The sequence below is a fragment of the Peromyscus leucopus genome, chromosome 4 (genome assembly GCF_004664715.2).
Source record: "Peromyscus leucopus breed LL Stock chromosome 4, UCI_PerLeu_2.1, whole genome shotgun sequence".
NCBI classification, from domain to species: Eukaryota; Metazoa; Chordata; class Mammalia; order Rodentia; family Cricetidae; genus Peromyscus; species Peromyscus leucopus.
The window spans coordinates 88176539-88186562 of NC_051066.1; the positions used below are offsets into that span (position 1 = coordinate 88176539).

The window sequence follows — 10024 nt, forward strand, 5'->3', positions numbered from 1 at the left end:
AGGTGGGTAGAAGCTTAAGCTGCCATCAGGCTCCTGGCTAGAAAGGATCAGTGTGGTTATGTTGTGATTGATATTGCCCTTTGATGTGTACACTCTGTTAGACAAGCTGCTTTCTTCCTGTGTTTCTCTAACAGGCAGCCTCATTGCCGGAGAGGACTGTCAGCTGCCTGCTCTGTCTAGCCACCACCATCACATGCCTCGCCACTGGAGCTGACCACAGACCAGCATCTCCACAGCATGAATAATTAGGTAGGCATAATGGAAGGCACTCACTGCACCCTCCAGTTGCATAACCCCATCACTGAACTCTGCTATATCAGCTTCTATCTTCCAAAGGGGGAAGTCAGAGGATTTTCATACAAGGGCACTGTAACTCTAGACAGATCCAATAACGCTTTTCATAACTGCTACCAAGTCAGGGAGGGGCCAGACATCACCAGCCTCAGCCAGCAGCCAAACGAACATCCCGGCGACATATTTTTCAAACAGACTCCCACAAAAGACATTCTGACAGAGCTATACAAGCTCACAGCAGAGAGGGAGAAGCTGCTGGACAGTCTGCTGAGGTCAGACCACATCCTGGGAATTTCAATGGGGAACCAGGAAGGGAGGTTGCAGGAGCTGCCAGTGAGCCTTGTGCCTGAGGAAGACTGCTTCCAGAGTGCTGGCAATTGGAGCAGAGAGCTCGCTGTGAACTCGCTCATTAGGAGGAGCACCCAAGGGAACAAAAAGCCCCGGAGGTCTGGCAGGAGGAGAGAGAGCCCTGAGGAGCTCCGGCTGAAGAGAACCAGGAGGAAAGGGCGTGGCCGCCAGGAATCAGCTCCTCAGATGGGAAAGGACCAGGTCTGTTCCAGTAGCTCCCTTCCTCCTTCCCGGGTTAGGCCTAATCTTCAGCTCCTAGAAGAAAGAGGAAACTTAGTTCCCCAGGGAACACTTACCTCTTCCCCACGGAGGAGAGAGAGCTGCCCTGCCGACATCCTCAGGACACCAGATGCAGACCTGGGCTTCCGGAGCTCTGGGAGGACCTCAGAGGACACTGATCTTGAAGGACCTCTGTCTCCTGACAGCAGCCCCACCGAGGTAGGAGATGCTGGCATAGGAAGGCAGCTCAAGAGTCCTCAGGAGCAGGAACCTCCAAGTTTGTCCGAAAGTCATGAGAAACATCCAGGGGCAGAGCGGGGCGGGACTCGGAAGTCAAAGTCATTGGAAAGGACTTGCAGGAAGAAACCTGTTTCCACAGTGGTGGCCAAGGTCCAGGAGCTTTCTGCTCAAGTTCAAAGGGTAGTTAGGGCTCATCCCGATGGTGAGGAAAGGGTTGCCTTTTGCTCAGAGACTCATACTGAGTTCATCCCAAAAGCTGACTTGCTCATCCTCTCAGGAGCTAAAGATGAGACTCAAAGTTCCAGGAGCCTGGGGGAGGAGCAGCAAGGGGTCAAGTCATCGCAACCCTCAGCCACAGAAAGAGCCTCCATTCCCAGTGAACCAGCCAGCACCGAGGGGGCTGTGAACAAGGTTCTCCGGAAGGTGATAGAGAGTGAGAAGTTAGATGAAGCCACTGAGGGGAAAAGACTAGGCTTCTCCCTCAACACAAGGGCCGCCCACACTCTCCCAGAAACTAGAAGCCAAAGGAAGGCTGGGCTACCCAAGAGTGGCCATAAATTCTTGCTTCTGGATCTGCCCCACACTGTAGGTCCTGACTCCCCACAACCCAAATGTGATGAGAGGAAGCCAACCCCCCAAACACCAACAGCTCGCGGCATGGTATTTAATAATTCATCGCCTCAGTCCAGCGCACACAAACGGCTGTCACCTGTTCTCTCGCCTCTGTCTCCAAGGTGCCCCAGCCCTCAGCAACACCACAGGATCCTCCTGCTCCCTCCACTGCCTAGTGAAGGGGAAGCTGCTTTTAATGAGTGCCCTGGTAGGAAGAACGGTCTCTCCTCTGGGTTCCCCTCTGCTGTCACCTTGGAGCCATCATCTTCTACGAAGGTCACGGAGACCAAAGGAGGCAGCCCGACTTCCCTCAGAGCAAGCCAAACTTGGCTGGTATCTGAGGAACCTTCAGAAAAAAGCTCGAGGCCAGAGAAGATCACAGCTCTACCCCAGCACCAGCCACCACCAGGTTAGCCTCTGTTTAAGCTGTTCCATCTGTGTTTGGGAGATTCAAATTCAATTGGTCGGCTTCTGCTGTTAAGATACTAGCTAATTAACAATGGACTAATATTCCTAGGGCTGTTCATTCACTTGGTAACAAGAAAACTGAGATTTGTGTCGGGGGTGTGGGAATGGTTAAGATGCTGTTGACCCAGAGAACTAAAAGTGCGAATTTTTTTCTAGAAGCAATACTTCGTATGAGCTTTTGAAATTTGCTTGTGTGTTTATTATTTATTTATTTATTTATTTATTTATTTATTTGTGGCACATAAAGTTGCTTCCGGGATTGCTTAACACTGAGACTCAAAAAGAAACAGGCAGAGAAGCAGCAGCTTGTCTCTGCCTTTGATGTCAGCATTGAGTAATTGGCCCATTGACCTAAATTCTACTGGTGATACTATTGATGTCATTCTAGGGAGTCTCTAAGCAAAAGGACAAAAGCATGCTGTTTGTATTCACATGTCAGTAGCTACTTAGGTTTTGTTCTGTTTTCTGTATTTTTGTAAGTGCCATGATTTATGACAAAAATACTTTTGTTACCAGAAAGGAAGCACTCATTCTAATATGAAGATATTTGGGTGCATATTGTGCTGGTCCATGCCTATATTCTAGCAGTTGGAAGGCTGGGGTAAGGGGATCACCAGTTTAAGGCTGGCTCTGGCTACAGAGAGAATTTAAGGCCAGCCTGGGCTACAGGGAAACTTTAAGGCCAGCTGGACTTGACAGTGAAACCTTAGCTCTGAAAAGAAGACACAATTTTCTTTTTTTTTTTTTTTTTTTTTTTTTGAAGAAGGAGCTTGGTCAGGTTTTCTTTCATTCTCTTTTCTATGTAGTCACTCAAACAAGCACAGTGCAGCTGTTGAATGTTAAGTATGTTTTATTGATAGGTTACTACTATGACTAGAGTAACAATGTCATTTTTCATGCATAAAGGTACTAATGAGCTCCTCTGACTAGTATGCTTGATGTCATTTAAATTTTTACATGAAAAATAATTTTGAGTGTTCAATCATGAATACCAATCCTGTATCCTTGGCATTTTCCAAGCCAGTGTACACTTAGGGTTTTGTATGCTCTTGTGAAGGTAATCAGTTCCTCAGCAGCATATGGTCAGCGTCTTAGGTTAGAAAATAACTTGTAATATGATATATGATCTCTTAGAGGGTACTGGAATTTTATTTATAGAGAACTCATGTGAAATTTTGAGACAAAAATATTGATTTAGCAAAGAAGCATTGCCAGAAGCTTTCAGTTCCTCTTGAGTTTGTGACAGTTCATAAATTTCTCTACATCCCGATGCAGGGAGGTGTTTCAATGTGGTCAATACTTTTTCCATCTCATTTATTTAATATGTCGATCTTAGTTTGGTAAAACTTGCCACTTTCTGTCCCAGTAGGAAAGTCATAGAATTCTAAAATTCATATCATGCACAGCAAAACCCTAATAATGAAAATACTTTCTCAGCATGGATGCTGGCAACTTGGAATCCCTTGACAAGTCAGCTCAGTGGAGTTAGAGGAGGAAGCAGAGTGCAGAATTGTTGCCTTAACTCTGGAGGTCCTGTTGTGAATAGTGTTGATGTCAACTTGACAGTCTACAGTCACCTAGAGATGAGCCTTTGGGCATGCCTGTGGATAGTATCTTGATTATGTTTATTGGTGTAGGAAGGTCTATCTTAACTGCAGTTGGAAACATTCCCTTGGCAGGGAATATTGGATGATATAAAATGGATAAAATGATCTGAGCATCAGCATATATTCATTCATTTCTCTCTGCTCGTGGTTGTAGATTCAGTACAACCAACTGCTTCAAGTTCCGGCTGCTTTGGCTTGCCTGCCATAATGAACTCTGAGCCAAAATGAACCTTTCTCCCTTAAGTTGCTTTTGCCAGGGTGTTTGATCACAGCAACAGGAAAATAAACTAAGATTTAGAAATTGCATCAGATTCTAGGGTTCGATGTACTCCTCATCCAGAATCTCTACATTGAACATATTTGGTATTTTGTAAGACTTTTGTCCCTTAGTTTAGGGTTGTCTTGTCATTTATTGCAGTTTTCTTATGTTATAAAAGCCATATCCTGTCTGAATTAAACTTAGTTGTTTGTAAACACATAAGAAGACATTCAGTTTCTCTTGACTGTGAACCCATTGAGGGACAAGTTCTGTTTTCCATATGGTTTCTTCTTGTAGTTGTTCATGAGCACTGTTTTTACTTTGGCCCAGCCTTCCACTGAGATCTCAAGTAGTACTTTTAGTAACCAATTATAAAAATCACAGGATTTTTTATAGAGACCTCCTGTGCATCTAATCTTATATAAGGGGTTGGAAAGTGGGAGGAGAGTAGGAGTGGGAGCGACCTTGGTTTCTGTCTTAGATAGAGTCTCTTAGACTTTGTCCCAAGACATCAAACCCTATCTTACTGGCTTCTTCTTGAGAAGCATGGAGGAGGAAGAATTCTAGCTAGCACCTTTGATCTATATCTTTTCATACCTTTTCTTCTCTTTGCTTTCCCTTCTTTAGCCAGAGTCCTTGTCATTTTTTAGTTACTCCTGCAGTGAGTTCAGCTAGGGAGAATTTTATCTTTCTGGCTGTTTCTGTCTTGCTTTTCACATCTCCTCTCACTCAGTCTCAGTAGAGGCCTCAGACAGTAGCAGCTGGCTGTCTGGAGGTAACTCATTTACCATCACCCTACAGTGGTTCTTCATCTGACTCCAACTCCCACCTTTTCCCCAAGTTAGCTATTAACTAGATTGAGTTTATGGTCTGTGGACATGGATTTCCTCTGGAAATAACAACTAGTTTTTTTTTTCACTGAAGTGATGAGAGCAAGATAATTGAAAGTCTTTGTTAATTACTCAGGTAAGAGATTAACTCCTCGGGGTTCAGTGTTTGGATTATTTCAGGTTTTCTGTTTTCATTTCTTTTCGATCGAAAGACCTGTTTCTAGTTGGAAGACTCTAGAGTTATAGGCAAGTAGTCAATTCTGTGTAGAAAGTTAAATCCACATATTACAAGACCTAGCAGTTAAATTCAGTGCCATTTCCAGCCATGCAGGGCATAAGATTAAGGTATCACAAAGGCCATTGAGTCATCTCCTTTGGCTTTATAAATTTTCTAACTCTTCATCCCATGCCCTGTACACAGGAGTTTCTTACATGTCAACAATATGATCAAGCAGAGTATATACTAAATATGGAAAGTGTCCAGAGTTTTCTTCTCATAGATCCCTCTACTAACCACTTTATACTGGTTTATAGGACTTTACTTTGGTGATAGAAGTGACTGAATGTTTCCAAGCCTTTGAGAAATGTTATTTCCTTAAATTAACTTTGAGAGATTGTTAGATGTGCTAACCTACATAACAGTGTTTTGGGGGCTTAGAATTGGAATCCTTTTTGGTTTTTCTGTTTTCATTTATCTTGATCTAAAAATGAACCCTTTTATGACACAAGTATCACATGACTATTGATTCACCACACTGAGAGAATCTCTAGTCTTCTTTGTGTTGTCCAGCAAACATGATTTTTGGTCTGTGGAGTTAGTGTGTCTGGAGTTAGTCTTAGGTGTGATGGAAGCACATGCCTCAAACATAGAATTTCTGGATTTTGAAATCATTTGACCAATTCTTGTTCTCATAAAAGAAGTAATTAATTTGGCTCATTTAAAATTGAGAGGCACTCATGTAAAAGAGTATATTGCATCTAATTCTTCTGTCAAAACTTTGGTTTCTCTCTGTGTTTATATTATGTGGATTAGATATGAATTCTTTGCATTTAAACATTGAGGTTTGATGTAATTTGATGAAATTTAAGAAAGTCCCAAACATTAATAGATAGACACATATTTACCTAACTTCAGAAATTATATAGCACATAGAAAATTACCTGTAATTGTAAATAGAATAGAGAGATTATACAGAAATTGTATATACCTTATTATATCTATAATATAATAACTGAATTAACAGGAGATATCAAAGGGTCATGATTAAAATTATATGTAGATATGACCTAGTGACCCTACTTTTAAGAACTTAGCTTAAATGAATGTATGTGCCACTATGACTATGTGCATACAGATAATTTACTGCAGCAATTTAAATTTTTATTGTCATTATTATGACTGTTATTTGTGTACATGTGTGTGATGGAGGTGGTGTGCAGGCATGGAGGTCAGAGCACTGCTTTGTGGTGTCAGTTCTCTGCTTCTACCTTTATGTGGGCTCTAGGGATTGACTTTAGCTCATCAGGCTTGCATGGCAGACACTTTACCTGTTAAGCATCTTGTTGGCTTGTTGCAATTTTATATTTTCAAAACATCTAGAAAAAAAAACTGAATGTCTATCAATGGAGACATGTTTCAATATATTATAACACATTTTTTCTTCTGTAATGTTATGAAATTAAAGTATCAATATAGATTTCTAACAAGTGACAAAATATGTTCTTGTTTCTTGTAAAACTATCATCACTTCTTCCCATGTGAACATACGTGTATTTGGGGTGTGTGTGTGTGTGTGTGTGAGTATCACAGAAACAAAGAAAGATTGGTCAGGCTGTTAGCATTCAAAGGGCAAAACAGTTGCAAGTGAGTAATGCACTGGAAAGCAATGTGTAAGAACTGGGTATGTGGGAGCATTCACTTTTCTACTTCGCATATTTTTACACTACTTCTCTAGATGTGGGGTATATGTCACTTTTATAATTTTGGAAGAATTATTTTAACCATTTCATTTATTATTTTTACTTGTGTTTGTATGTGTCTTATAGCTGTTGTTTTCCTGGTCCTGCCTGGCCCATGGTCAGGACAAATCTCTCTCATCCTCCAGTCCCGCAGCTGCTCTGACCCAAGCAAACACACAGAGACATATTACTTATAAACTATATGGCTGTGTGACTCAGGCTTCTTGCTATCTAGTTCTTATATCTTAAATTAACCCATTTCTATTAATCTATAAGTTGCCACGTGGCTTGTGGCTTACTGGTACCTTACATCCTGCTACTCATGGTGGTGGCGACTGGCAGCGTCTCCTGACTCAGCCTTCCACCTCCCAGAATTCTCCTCTCTCTTTCTCCCACCTATACTTCCTGCCTGGCTACTGGCCAGTCAGCACTTTATTTATTAACCAATCAGAGCAGCACATTCAGAGCATATAAACATCCCACAGCACTGTTTCTGTATGTGTTGGTGTATGCCCATGCCTGTACCCATGCCCATGTACAGGCCAAAATATACTAAGTGTTCTTCTCTGTCACTTTCCACCTTATTCTCTTGAGACAAGGTTTCTCACTGAATTTGGAGCCAGGCTGGAAGCCCGAAAGCCTCAGGGATCCTCCTGTCTCTGACCACCAGAGTGCTGGGGTTATAGGCACACATGCAGCCACCCAGTGTTTCATGTGAGTTCTTGGGATTTGAACTCAGGTTCTTATGCTTACACAGCAAGCTTTCTTACTTACTGAGCTATTTCTCTAATGCCAATTCTACTCATTTTTAATTTATTTTTTCTTTTTAAAATATTTTACTATTTATTTTATGCATCATTATTTTAAAAAATTGGGGGGAAAAATCAAACACCAAAATTAACTAGACTCCCAAACTATATATCTCAGTGAACTTCTATACAGTTAAAGTAGCCATTTGAAAGGGAATCTTCATACTGAAAGAGCTTCATACTGTGTTTTTATATTTTCCATATCTAATATATTTTATGTACTTCTCTACCACCAAAATTGAAAAATCCATGACAGCATTAGAACTACAAAAATGATTAGTTTTATATCCTACTTCATCATTCATATTCATTGCCTGCATTCAGTCTCTCTTCATCCCCTAATGTCTAGCCTCTTTCTCTTTTTGAAATACTATACTGTGCCCACATTTACATATGTTTATATATACACATATCTTGTTGGCTAGATTCTGCATATGAGGGAGAACATGCTTCTTTCCTTTCTGAGATTGTGTGACTTTGCTTAATACTATACCATTTTCTTTTCTTTTCTTTTTTTTTTTTTTTTGGTTTTTCGAGACAGGGTTTCTCTGTGTAGCTTTGCGCTTTTTGAACTACTTGTAGTAGCTGTAATCAGAGATTAGCTGCTTGTGTGTGTGTGAATGCACATATATGCACCAAATTTTCTTTTTTAAGATTTATTTCATTTTATGTGTATGAGTGTTTTTGCTCACAGATATGTCTGTGCCCCATGTGAGTGCCTGGTACCCATGGAAGTCAGAAGAGAGCATGGGATGCCCTGAAGCTGGAGTTGTGTATGGTTGTGAGCCTCCATATGGGTGCTTGGCGTTGAACCAAGGTCCTCCACAAGAACAAGGCTCTTAACTGATGAGCTATCTCTCCAGTCACATGTACTAAATTTTCACTATTCATTCATGTGTTGATGGACAACTATGTTGATTCCAGTTCTTTGCTATAGTGAATAATGAACCAATAAACATGTAAGCATCTCAATGGTAGTGTATAGAGTTCTCTGGATATATGCCCAGGAGTAAGAAAAAAAATGGGCCATATGGTAGTTCTATTTTTAAGTTTTGAGAAATCTCAAAACTGATTCCCACAATGGTTGTATTTACTCCCCACCAACAGTGAATAAGGGTTTCTTTCTCTCTGTATGTTATTAAATGTATTGATGATAGCCATTCTGATTCGGGTAAAGTTGTATTTCAAAGCAGTTCTAATTTGTATTCCCCCAATGGCTAGGGATATTGAACACTTTTTAAAGACTTATTGGCCATTTCCACTTCTTTTTGATAAGTGTCTATTCAGATCATCTGCCTTTTTTGATTGGCAGTTTTATTTCCTTGGTGTTTAATTTCTGCAGTTCTTTGTAAATTCTAGTCCTTGTAAATTAAGTCCCATGCTTAAGTGTAGATAGTAAAGTTTTTCTCCTGTTCTATAGACTGCCTACTTGCTCTGCTGTTGTTTTCTTTGCTGTACAGAAACTCTTTCTTCTCATATGGTCCCATCTGTTGATACTTAGTTAGCTCCTACGCTTTTGCTGTTCTAATTTAAAAGTCTGTAGGTAACCCAAACTCTTGAAGGGTATCTCCTGTGTTTCTTCTAGAAATTGCACTTTTATTTCTTTAAGAAAAATCATATATTGTATATGTGATGTGTAGGGGTAGGATTATAGTGGAAACACACTTTTTGCGTTTTTCTGTGCCTTCTAATGAAGCAGGAAACTCAGCACTGAGAATATAGCACTTGTCAAAAAAAGGTAAGTATCTGGAGAGCCATGGAGGCCATGCCCTAAAGGGAGTATACTTGGTGGTAAAATTGATGAGAACAGAACAAAATCAGAACCTAACCAAGAGGGCAGTCTAGAGGGGCTCTTGGATTAGACAGAGTTCCAACAGGGAATAGACACCTCCAGGCCTGGAGTAGAGTGAGACAACAGGGAATGGAGTTGTCCCTGGAGCCTGAAGAAGGGGCCAAAAGGAGAGGACTGTGGGAGCCCACAGAGGCTTTCTAGTGAGAACTTACTCAGGGTCAGAGAATCTGGGCTTGCTTTACCCAACAGGGCTACATAACAAGATGATTTGGTCATGGGCATGTTTACTAGGTGTTTGGAAGGGTCTACACTTGGCTAAACAGTTTGCTTTGATCTTGGAAGGGGGAGGTCTTTTGCTTCTCTCCTTGACATATTATAAAAAACCCTTTTCAATAAAGGACGAGGCTGTTGGATATTGATCCAGGCCCTCCTGAGACTATCCTGTGTCTCTGTCTTTCTTCTTGTTGGCTAGGTCTCTCTGATATTTCCTCATTCCTCTCTTCTCTACCGAAGAACACTTCAAAAGGAGGACCATGTGGTAGGAACAGTAGATAGCCTGACCTGACTTTCTGAAGTAGCTAAGCAAA

At 41.1% G+C, this 10024-nt stretch overlaps 1 pseudogene; it reads left to right on the top strand.

Annotated features, from left to right (window-relative positions):
• The window catches only part of LOC119087874, a 48073-nt pseudogene extending 42007 nt beyond the window's left edge, over positions 1-6066 (top strand).
• The last annotated feature ends 3958 nt before the right edge of the window (positions 6067-10024 follow it).